Genomic DNA, 12,471 nt, shown 5'->3' with positions numbered 1-12,471 from the left:
CGTGTGAATGCATAAAAATAATAATCCTGTATTTGTAAAGCGTACAGCTACCCGTAGGTTTCCCGGTGCTACAGGGTGTCGGGAATATTAAGCAAGCTATTGCCCAGAGTGCTGTGGAGCGTACCGTGATCCCTAGCGTCCGGCGTCAGTCGCCCTGGCCTCTGCGCCACACCTCTTCCACGTGTGCTGTGCAAGGGTGCGGGGTCTATGGGTGGAGGATGAGAGTGATGCCAGTCCCAGCTTGCTCTGGAGGGACAGTGTCCTGATCAGGCCTTCCTGGAGTGTGGAAATAATTATTATCCTTAGTAAGAAGTTAGGGAGGCTGGAGGCAGCCTGACTATGTCTGTGCGACATTCTGATTTATCAAATAGATGACATCTGTGAAGTGCCTACTGATGATTGGATATCAGGAGCCAGAGGAGGATCTTTATACCCCAGTGTGGACTATTCTGTGGGGTTCCCTCGAGTGCACAGATACGTTCTAGGTTGAATCCAAGAGTTGTAAAGGGGTTCACTAGCATGCCCTTGTACACTGGAAGGAAGAAGCACAGGGGCCACAGTCTGGGCTTGCATTTTTTTGCAGTGGAGTCACTGAGAGGACTGGAGCAGGAGGTATCTTCTCCTTATGAATTAAGTAGGGACCAAGTGAGGACCACAGCAGGACCTGTTGAACTCGCTGGTAAGGAGGGTTTAGGGATCCGCTCCTGGATTTGTGCTAGTAGGTAGCATCCAGTAGGATGGTCGTCACTTCCTCTTTCGCCAAGTCTGCCAATTGGCTGTCCAAGCTCTCCTCCTTTCAGACCAGTAGAGTGGTGATAATTCCATAAGTTACATAGTGGATTCTGACTGGATGTTCAGGTGCAGTTCAGCTCTCCCTGTGCTGGTGCCTCCTCCTCTAGCTAAAGTTCCAAACGATTGCGAGTAACTAGTGTCACATTAAGATGGTGGGATAGCCACACATCCCTCATTGAGTGGTATGGGAAGCCAAGTGTGTGTCACTCGAATAGCGTGTGCCTGGAGCAGATTTGAATCCGAAGTGCCCGGCTTTCCTCTGTATGACTCGGGGTGGTTCGTTTTATTGGTTTTAGTAGTTTAGAACAAACATTTCCAAAAATACAATCAAGTTATGAGACCAGGTACACAGAAGCAATGATGTCTTTGCAGGAGTAACTGTAAATCGCAACTGCAGATTAACCTGGTGCCAATGGACAACTGTGCAGTAGAACATTTTGTCAATAAACTTCATAGATTCAACAGTAATTTGAGCCGGTGGCTGTAGGTGGGGCCCACCGGCACTCATTTTTTATGACTGGCACTTACTTTTCCCCAACGGACTTTCATGCAAACCAAGAGAGGAAAAATACATATTTAGCGTCAGGAAGTGCCTGTGGTGGATATAAAAGGCATGAAAGGGAATCAAGACTTGGTATTCAGCACCACTGATATTCGATAGCACTGGCAGCAGGCTTCAGAGGAAACTTTTGGGTCTCTACACTTAGGGCACGCTTTCGTTGTCGTTAGGAAGGCCATCCTAGAGCTGTCTGGAGTGGAAAGTTCCAACTGACTCGTGCTGGGATCCATATCCTACATATGATGAAGTACGATGCCCAAAATCCTTTACTTACCGAACGGCTTGGTCACTCCGATTCTGTATTCATTTTCTGAATCAGAAGCCTTCGGATACGCAGAATGGAGTCATCCGGAGCCATTTTACCAGTCCGATTCAGAACACCCAAGTACAATGCGTGCTTCCTATGTGTCGAATCGGTCGCCAAAACCAACATGCCAGAGCATCTGGAGGAGTATTTCAGGTCTGTCATCGACCACAACACGAATCCTGCAAATGAGATGGTGCAGCCATATATCCCATCACGCATCTCATCCCTATCCTCTACATCTACGAGCAATACTACAACCCTAACAGACTCGGTCGTCACAGACGGTAAGTTAGACATCTACCCATACAGAATAACGTAACTACCCCGTGCAAGACAATGCAAGAGAAAGCAGGGGCGAAACTACAGTCAATTTTGGGGTGTGGGGAAAACTTGCAGCAATGTAGAGGCAATTGGGCTGGGGGCAATCTTCCAGCAATTCAGACACAAAGGGGTGGGGGGCAGAGAGGCTAATACTCACAGCAATGTCCAGCCAAAATTGGGAGGTGGAGGTCTAACACTCCCAGAAATGCAGAATTAAAACGGAAGTTGGAGGCAAATACCCTCAGCAAGGTTTATGCAAATTCTGGATTGTGGGGGACATACCCCCAGAAATGGTGAGCAAATCTGGGGGTTGGGTGACAAATGCGTCCAGCAATGTATAGGCAAATTGTGAGTTCTAGAGCAAATAGCCCCAGCAATGTTAAGCCAATCTGAGGCTTGGGTATCAAATGCCCCCAGCAACGTTGAGGCAAATCTGGGGTTTGAGGGTCAAATAGCCCCTGCTATGTTGAGCCAATCTGAGGCTTGGGTATCAAATGCCCCCAGCAACGTTGAGGCAAATCTGGGGTTTGAGGGTCAAATAGCCCCCGCTATGTTGAGCCAATCTGGTGTTTGGGTGGCAAATACCCCCAGCAATGTAGATGCAAATCTGGGGTTTGGGGGAAAACCTCCAGTAATGTAGATGCAAATCTGGGGTTTGGGGGGAAATACCCCCAGCAATATAGATGCAAATCTGGCTTTTGGGGGGAAAACCCTCCAGTAATGTAGATGAAAATCTGGGGTTTGTGGGCAACTACCCCCAGTAATGTGTACGTGAACAATGTAACTGGGGCACATGCAAAGTGCCTCCATGCCTACAGGAGAAGTACCTGCTGCAGGAATGTCTAAATAAACAAACACAAAAGTAATTTTCCATGAAAGGAATTCCCACACTGTTGCAATAAAAGTAACTGGCAACTTTGAGGAATGGGCAGAGTTGAGATGCAGGTGCTCCAAGAACCGTTAAAAAACAAACAAAGCCTCATCATCTACTAAATGGTCCCTTAAAAACCTGTGCTATACTGGGGTTCATGTGCAAACAAGACAGACCATTCATCTACAGCAGTTCAAGGACTGTATGTGTGTGTGTGGAAGCTGTCTCAGCCTGGGCTGACACACAGAATGGGGGACGGAAGCCCATAGAGCCCTCTTGATGTTGAGTCCAATCAGAAAGTGTTCAGCATACCCTTGGATTGGCCATGCTGGCAATTGGGCAGTGGTCGATGGGCTGGTGCACCAGGGTCACCTGTGGGCCATGGTTTTGGGCCCTTCTTAAACCAGACTGACTCCCTTACACAGTCCCCACCACGCCGCTGCAATGTGGTGGCAAGATTTTCTCGGCTCACCAGCTGTGCTGTAAATTGAGGCTGGGAGACAGCCTTTGGAGCATACTCACCTTGGTGTACTGCCTTACATGCCTTGACAGAGGTAGTGTCATCTTCCCCAAACGCAATACAGGAACCCTATGTGAAGGGTCCAGAGACCTGGTAGGTGTTGTGTGGTTACTGCTTACTAAGTCAGTGTGTACCAAAATATGTAAGAAAGAAAAATTTCTTTCTAGAGTCCCCTCACTCACCGGGGTTGCCCCACGGTGACATGCTTCATCATTGGGGCCATCCCAGTTCTCTACGAAAAGGGGCGTGCTGCGACAAGGCGACTACGCTGGAGCACTGGTTTTGTGAGATGACTATGTGTGGTGCAAGTGTGGTGATGGTGGAGTGGGCGTGGAATTAAAAATACCGTGCTAGTGGGCCTCAACAATTTATTTTGCTCCTAGTGTGGTATAAATATTAAAAAGGGGTAACACTGTATTCTAACTTTTACTGAGCTAGATCAGTGTTATGGTCAACATGTTTCAAGCTCCCCCAAGCTTTTCTTCAGGACCATACAGGGTCCAGCCCTGTATTGCCACTCCTGTTTTCAAATGAAAAAAGTGTTTATAAAAACTAATTATTTATATTAAACGCTGTTGTTAATAAAACATGCGTGTTGTTGTACATACGGTTTGTATTTTACTTGGAATTCTGTAAAAGAGAATAAAAGTTGTTAAATGATGGACACCCCCTTCCGAAAAAGGGGGGAACAACTCCCATGCATCTCACTTCATCTAGGGTGTGGGTGTGCCCTTGGCACCATACTGGTGCGTGCTGGTTTTCAAACCGGTGTGGAAAAAATAAAACACTGTGAATCAAGTGGTTTAGTGGTTTCACACACAAGACATATAGACTTAATGTGACTATTGACAAGACACACAACACATACACACGAAATAATAACATGGCAGATGGTTATATTTACATAAAAGAGTGTTTGATTACACCCCATGGTCTTAGGCAAGGGCAGGAACGCCTCGTGGAAACATTGCTGAAAAAGGAGTTTCAAGGTTAGAGTTAGAAGGCTCCTTTACTATGTATCCTTTTAAAATTGCCGGTATCCTTGCAATCTAGCGTCGCTTATACACTTACTTCCTATCGGCAAACCCGCTCGGTACTACCTGATGCTTCCTCACCCGACCGCATACTGAAGTGGAACAGGGCTCGCGGTGTATTTAGAAGGCGCGAGCTTCCGGGTTGCCGGAAAGTCTCTGTTCACTAGAGCGCTTGTTTGGAGCGGCCATCTTGGTGGTATGTTATCGCGCTCGGCGCGAGTGATGGAGAATATCAAGAGTTACTTCGGAATTATACCGAAATCAAAGATAAAAAATAATTTAGAGTGATGCTAGATATGGGGGCATTTTTATAAATTAATTTAGAACACAGGTCTTTACCCACGGAAGGATGATGTTTTTGCAAGATAAAGCTAACCATATTTCAAGAAAAACGGCTGTTTTGCATTTGGTAGATCTGAGGGCTAGTGCCTATCTTTATTTGGAAGGCAGCAGAGGGTATTATTCATGGTTGCGGGGGTTTTTTTTTGTTGTTGGGGGCAGTATTTCAATAGTGATGATTCAGTTATGGTTTTTACCATCACAGGTCATTTCATTGTTACAGGTGGCCTGGGGGCGAAAGGCCCCCCATGGGATTTCATCATTGAGTCCCTGGGTGTCCGTATGTAGACGAAACACCCATCTCTGTTCTTTCTCATGGAGGATTCGTTCCAGGTTGTCTTTGTTTTTGACTGCTTCTATGACCACCCAGGTTAGATCATTAGGTGTATGGTTCTGTTCAATAAAGTGGGTGGTCATTCTTGTTGTGGCTCGTTTGCACCTAATGTTACTTCTGTGCTCTACTATGCGGGTACTGACCTTTCTAGTGGTCATTCCCACATAGTGTAGGTTGCATGTGCAGGTTATCAAGTACACAACTCCGCTGGTATTGCAATTTGAAAAACCCTTTAGCTCCCATTTCGTAGTGTTGTTAAAGGTTATGGTTTTGGTGGGGGAAGTCAAATGACAGACACTACAGTTGTTGCATGGGAAATGACCATCAGGTAGTGGTTGGGATCTTATTGTCTGGGTTGTTGGTGTGGGACGGGTATGTACTAAGTAATCTTTCAAATTTTTACCCCGCCTATGGCTGAACATTGGGTTTGGTATGTTGAGGCCGCCACTGTTGAGTATTGGCCAATGTTTTTTGATTATCTTGGACACACTGTCGGAGACTTGGTTGTACGTAGTGATACAGATGGGTTTTTTGTTATCCGGTTGTGTTCTCTCCTTAGGTTCTAATAGTGCTTCCCTATTGTTGTTTGCCGCCCGTTTCTTATCCTCTTTGATCAGTTTGTTTGGGTATTTTCTGTTTCTCAGCTTGTTGCTCAGGTCCTCCGCTTGGGTTAGGTAGTCAGATTTTGTGCTACAATTCCTGCGCAAACTGAGGAATTGCCCAAATGGGAGGTTTTGTTTGAGATGACGAGGGTGGAAACTGTCAAAAGTCAAGAGGCAGTTTCTTGCTGTCTCTTTGAAATGGGTTGTTGTCATCAGTCTGCCTGACTCAGCATGAATGTTTAGATCCAAGAAAACTAGATCAGTCTTGCTCATTGAGCAGGTGAATTTCAGGAAGGGATCCTGTGTGTTGAGCCAAGTTAGAAAAGTCTGTGCTTCTTCTTCTGTGCCTTGCCATATCAGCAGAATGTCGTCGATATAGCGTTTCCAATGTAGAATTTGGTGTCTGTGGGGATTCCTCTCATTTAGTATTTTGTTTTTCTCTAGTTGATGGACGTACAGTCCGGCTATGCTCGGCGCAAATGTACTGCCCATACTGGTCCCATGTTGTTGTTTATATAGGGTTGATTCAAAACGGAAGAAGTTTTCACACAGTGCTAATTGACAGCATTCTAGTACTACATGGCGAGGGGTGTGGAATTCCCACTCGCTCTCGTATAGTACTTCCTCCAGAATCTGTAAGGTCTCTCTGTGTGGTAAGCTGGTATATAGACTTTCGACATCCAGACTTATCAGAAGGCTGGATGTCGCGTCAAAGGTTAGATCTTGTAACAGGCACAGTACGTCCTTGGTGTCCCTCAGATAGGTGTCCGTTTTTTGCACTAAGGGTCTGAGAAAAGCATCCGCGAATTGTGAAAGAGGCTCTAGAATTGAGCCTATCCCCGAGACTATAGGTCTCCCCGGTGGGTTGTCTAGTCTCTTGTGTATTTTGGGGATGGTATAGAAGTATGGTATTGTTGGCTTCTTATTTGTTAGGAACTCAATTTCTTTTTTACTAAGCCAATCGTTGGCTTGACATTCCTCTGTTAGGTATGCAATTGAGATTCTTAATCGTTCTGTCGGATCTTCATCCAGTTTGGCGTAGTTTCTTGTGTCCCCTAGTAAACGGAGGCATTCATTTCTGTAATCCGTGGTATTCTGTAGTACAATCGCACCACCTTTGTCGGCTGGTTTGATGGTAATGAGGTTGTTTTTTGACAGTTCCTGTAATGCTGATTGTTCAGCTTTGCTAGTATTATGAAATACTCTGATGGTGCGTGGGTCTAACTCCTGGACCTCTTTCATGACCGCTTTTTCAAAAGTTAATACTTCCACAGGTAGGCTGTGTGCTGGAGGGACAAAGTTTGATTTTTTATGTAGTCCTGTGTCACTCTTTGTTCGTTCTGTGGGATCTTTGTCTTGGAAGAATACTTGCAATTTGACTTTTCTCAGGAACTCTTTCAGTTCACAACATAGTTTGAATTTGTCTGTGGTTGGGGTAGGTACAAATCCTAAGCCCTTGTTAAGCACTTGGATCTGTATGGCTGTAAGGCTTAAAGATGATAGATTTACTACTAAATCGAGCTGGTGCTCGTGGTTGGTTCCGGGGGGCCTTTGCTCCGTGTGTGACGTGTTGTTGTCACCACTGGTTCTGCCCATTGTACTCCCTGGCTGGGTTTGTTTTTTGCTCTTTGCGCCTGACGGCCTCTCCCTAAAAAAGGTTTCCTTTGATTGCCTTGGTTTCCTTGATCATTTCCCCAATTCTGATAGTTGGGTTGGTTGTACATTGGTGGGCCATAGAAGAAAGGCGGGGGAGGAGGGCAATAATTATATGGGTCTTGGTACACTGGCCATATTGGTGCTTGGTTGCCTCTGTATCCTCTTGTATTGCCTCTTCCTCTTCTGGGTCTTCTGTTGGGGGTGGTGTTGTAATGACTTGATCCCCCAGAGCTATTTGATCCTGTGTCGGAGCCATCACTGTCAGTGTTATATCCAGGGTTCTTGTTGCTGGTTCTGTAATCGTCCCTGATATAAGGATATACTTTCTCATGAGAGAATGCTTTTTTATCCTTAGATAATTTTATGTATTTTGAATCCTTTAGGCCGATTTCAAATTCAGACATAGTTTTGTTTAGCTCATTCAGTCTTTTTGTTAGTTCAGCTGGAGTCTGGAAAGACTTGAGGCGAATCTCCATGGAATTTATCTCTTCCTTCAGGGAGTCTACTAATCTGGTTGCGGTTTTTATGATCAAGACCAGCCAGTCTCTGGTACAGTGCCAGGATATTTGTGACCAGTCAAGTTTGAATTGTTTGTCATGCTGGAATATAAATGGTTCATTCCTGACTATGAGGCCCCTTGGTGCTGCGTTAGCTTGTAAATATTCCGCCATCATGACACCATGAATCAATGTTTTTATCTGTGTTTTCTTCAATTCAGTCAGTTCGTCCCAACATTGGCTCGCATCACTGTTTTCTCCTGTGGGTGCTCCTGCATGTGGTAGCATGGAGGCAATGGCTCTGTCAACTTCATCCTCCGAGAAGGATAGTCCTGTGTTCTGTGCCATGGTTTCTTTTGTGAGTTTCTTTGTGTGTGTGATGTCTTAGTCACTAGATCAACCAGGTATGTACCTTTCTGTTGACCTATGTTTGAGAAAAAAATGCCCCCAGCAACGTTGAGGCAAATCTGGGGTTTGAGGGTCAAATAGCCCCTGCTATGTTGAGCCAATCTGAGGTTTGGGTATCAAATGCCCCCAGCAACGTTGAGGCAAATCTGGGGTTTGAGGGTCAAATAGCCCCGCTATGTTGAGCCAATCTGGTGTTTGGGTGGCAAATACCCCCAGTAATGTAGATGCAAATCTGGAGTTTGGGGGGCAAAACTCCAAGTAATGAAGATGCAAATCTGGGTTTTCAGGGCAAATACCCCCAGCAATGTAGATGCAAATCTGGGGTTTGGGGGAAAACCTCCAGTAATGTAGATGCAAATCTGGGGTTTGGGGGAAAATACCCCCAGCAATATAGATGCAAATCTGGCTTTTGGGGGGAAAACCCTCCAGTAATGTAGATGAAAATCTGGGGTTTGTGGGCAACTACCCCCAGTAATGTGTACGTGAACAATGCAACTGGGGCACATGCAAAGTGCCTCCATGCCTACAGGAGGAGTACCTGCTGCAGGAATGTCTAAATAAACAAACACAAAAGTAATTTTCCATGAAAGGAATTCCCACATTGTTGCAATAAAAGTAACTGGCAACTTTGAGGAATGGGCAGAGTTGAGATGCAGGTGCTCCAAGAACCGTTAAAAAACAAACAAAGCCTCATCATCTACTAAATGGTCCCTTAAAAACCTGTGCTATACTGGGGTTCATGTGCAAACAAGACAGACCATTCATCTACAGCAGTTCAAGGACTGTATGTGTGTGTGTGGAAGCTGTCTCAGCCTGGGCTGACACACAGAATGGGGGACGGAAGCCCATAGAGCCCTCTTGATGTTGAGTCCAATCAGAAAGTGTTCAGCATACCCTTGGATTGGCCATGCTGGCAATTGGGCAGTGGTCGATGGGCTGGTGCACCAGGGTCACCTGTGGGCCATGGTTTTGGGCCCTTCTTAAACCAGACTGACTCCCTTACACAGTCCCCACCACGCCGCTGCACTGTGGTGGCAAGATTTTCTCGGCTCACCAGCTGTGCTGTAAATTGAGGCTGGGAGACAGCCTTTGGAGCATACTCACCTTGGTGTACTGCCTTACATGCCTTGACAGAGGTAGTGTCATCTTCCCCAAACGACCATCACTTTCAGGACATGGCAGGTGCAGGGAGGTTGCGTTGTATGTAGGGGCCTTGCAGGGAGGCAAGTCACATCTGGACAGTCTGACTGACCTACACACCACCCCCTTGATCAGAAGCAGTGGGCCTTATTTGAAAAAACACTTGCCAGGTAAAATCACAGAGGCCGAAATAAAAAAGATGAGCACAGATTGTGTGCCAATTACTTTCAGAGGGCCTTAGCATCATTGTGATTCAAATCAGAACATGGGTCCATAGCATGTTGTGTATGTACAATGAGGGAATGTTATCTTCAGGTAGGTGCAGTTAGCACGCTAAATACTAGGGGAAACACACATTTGACGGTGGATCAGGAATTGCCATAATCACACATATGTATGTATCACAAAGTAAATGCATGAGTCCACAACATCACACACTGAAACATAGTAGGGCAACAGAGAATGTATGACTTTCCAACCCAAACAATTACAATGCATGCTTTTACAATGCGGTTTTTATATCACAACGACCATTACATCGCATGATTTTACAACGCATGCCATTACAACGCATTTTTTAAAACTACCATTACAACACATTCCATTACAACGCATACCATTATAACTCATATGATTATAACGCAGAATACTTTTAGGGCAATAGTAGTGTAAGTGTTGGGTAGTGTAGGGGTAAAAATGACTATTCCCACTCCAGTGAGTGCAACAGTAGGGTAAGTGCTGGATAGTGTAGGGATAAAAATTACTATTTCCACTCCAGTGAGTGCAACAGTAGGGAACGTGTTGGATAGTGTAAGGGTAAAAATTACTATTCCCATCCACTCCAAAACCCATACCCACCCTAATACTAAACAATCTCCATTACTTACCTCATAATGCGTTGTAATAGCATGCGTTGTAATGGGATGCGTTGTAATGGCATGCGTTGTAGTGACATGTGCTGTAAGGGCATGCAGTGTAATGGCATGCAATGTAAAGGCAATTGCGTTGTAACAGTTGCGTTGTAAATGCAGTGAGGTGTAATGACTGCTGTAAAGGATGTTTCTCGCAGCAGAACTACAATGTACTCACAATAGTATGACATTGTGATGCGTCTGTGTACAGTAAAGCACAGAGGATATTGGCCAGACAACACACGTCCACAGATACAACCACTCAGTACTGATTTCAGTGTCTCCAAATTCAACAACACAGAAGTGGTTTTGCCGCAGTGGTCATGGAAATATTTGTAGACCATATCCATCTTGGATTTGAAAGAAGCATGCGTCAACAACGATCTAGGATACAGTCACCATGTGTGGACTGGTGCCGCTTCACACAATTCCCAATCTGTATGCATCTACGGTCATCTTTGGAGAATGTCATTCACAGCAAGTCAGCATCTAGCTCCTCAGGCTGTAGTGTGTGCCGCAAATTAATAATCCCATTTTGAATGTGCAGATTGTGTCCTGCACAGCAGTAGGAGTACAAATGAGTCTTAGGATGTAGGATCCACAAACTGTGTTGGTGTGTCTAGTGTACAGCTCACTGTGTAAGATAAGCTACCAGCACGGGTGAGGATGCTGGGAGGGGGGCGGCTAAATCTGTGGCTCACCAACACAATTGACATACATAGTCATCCTCAGGCCAGGGGATATGGGTAAATCTTGTGAGGATGAAAGAGATGTGCAGAATAAAGTCTGCTTTTTCCACATTTGGCACTGAAACACTGTCCAAGAATCAATGGAAACATTAAGGAGACCTTCAACAAACAAATATTACCATCAGACCCTAGGGCAGTATTTAATAGGCACACACACAAGGGCTACCCTAGCAAAATAAGATCAGAGGTAATAACATTTTGAGAATGCAAACGCGTATGGAACTGGGTGTACTGTTCCAATGTCACATGTGTGTTTGCTTACACTGCAATGTGTTTTCCTCAGTACAACCCGAGATCTCATCACAATGACTCCATCTCGCTTGGTGTCCCCATACCTCAGACATTCAAAGTCAGAATGCCAGCAATACCCATGCATGTTTAGTTTACTGGCAAGTATGGCGGTGTGTTTTGGAGTAGTCTGATCCCAGGTGGCACAACAACACACATCCAAGACTTGAAAATTGATGGGGTATACCCCTCTAAGGAATGGACTGCCATCAAATGTTCGGGAATCATGACATTGCAAATTTACCAATCCCCACTTCCTTCCAGGGCAGTTTCCAAGGGCAAGAATGACCAATAATTGAGTACAATTACCTACAAAGGGTGAAATGACACATATGCCAACACTCAACTCAGACAAGGCAGGGCTAGGTGGAGCCAACTTTTCCAGTGATGCCAATAGGTCTAGCATATGACAGTGTACTCAAAGTGGCCATTAAAACAATCGATCATGAACATCCATTGGCCCACAGCAAGCTGCAGACAACATATTACACATCTTCCTATTTACTCAGGCAACTGTTTTTGACTACTTACATACACAACATCTACGCATATGTACATATCAACAGTACCTCATGGAATGCATATATGACCCCTCTCCCATCCAACATAAAAATACATGCTCAACTTTCAAAACTTTCATACACACAAGCACGTCATAAGCCACCTCTGGTGCAGCTACATGGAAAAACATGTCTGCCCTGCAGGCGACAGCCTTGTACTCAAACTCTTCAAACACGATTCTCACAATCTCACACTGGCACTGCCCTTCTCACATGCGCACCTACATGCACAGCACCACTCTTCATCACTATGTACACAACTCTCACATACATGTAGCGTTCGCTATTCTATCGACCACTATGTATCGTTCCAAACGACCCTTATGGTGATTGGTTGTAAGTCAACCTTAGACCAGCTATCCTAGTAGCGTGGATACAAGCAGTCTTTGGGCTAAACTCTAGAGGGCGTGTTAAGCCAGCTGTTATACCATCACATACCCCTTGAACGCCAAGTGAAAGGGCACCACACAAGTGTTATGAAAATAAACAGGATATTTATTAAGAATCACAACAGCTCTTTATGAGGACAGGGTACTAAGCACAGAACAAAACTCTTAGGAAAATACTTCAAGTGCACAATTAA

The sequence above is a fragment of the Lissotriton vulgaris genome, chromosome 5 (genome assembly GCF_964263255.1).
Source record: "Lissotriton vulgaris chromosome 5, aLisVul1.2, whole genome shotgun sequence".
NCBI classification, from domain to species: domain Eukaryota; kingdom Metazoa; phylum Chordata; class Amphibia; order Caudata; family Salamandridae; genus Lissotriton; species Lissotriton vulgaris.
Note: the sequence above shows the minus strand (reverse complement) of the source record.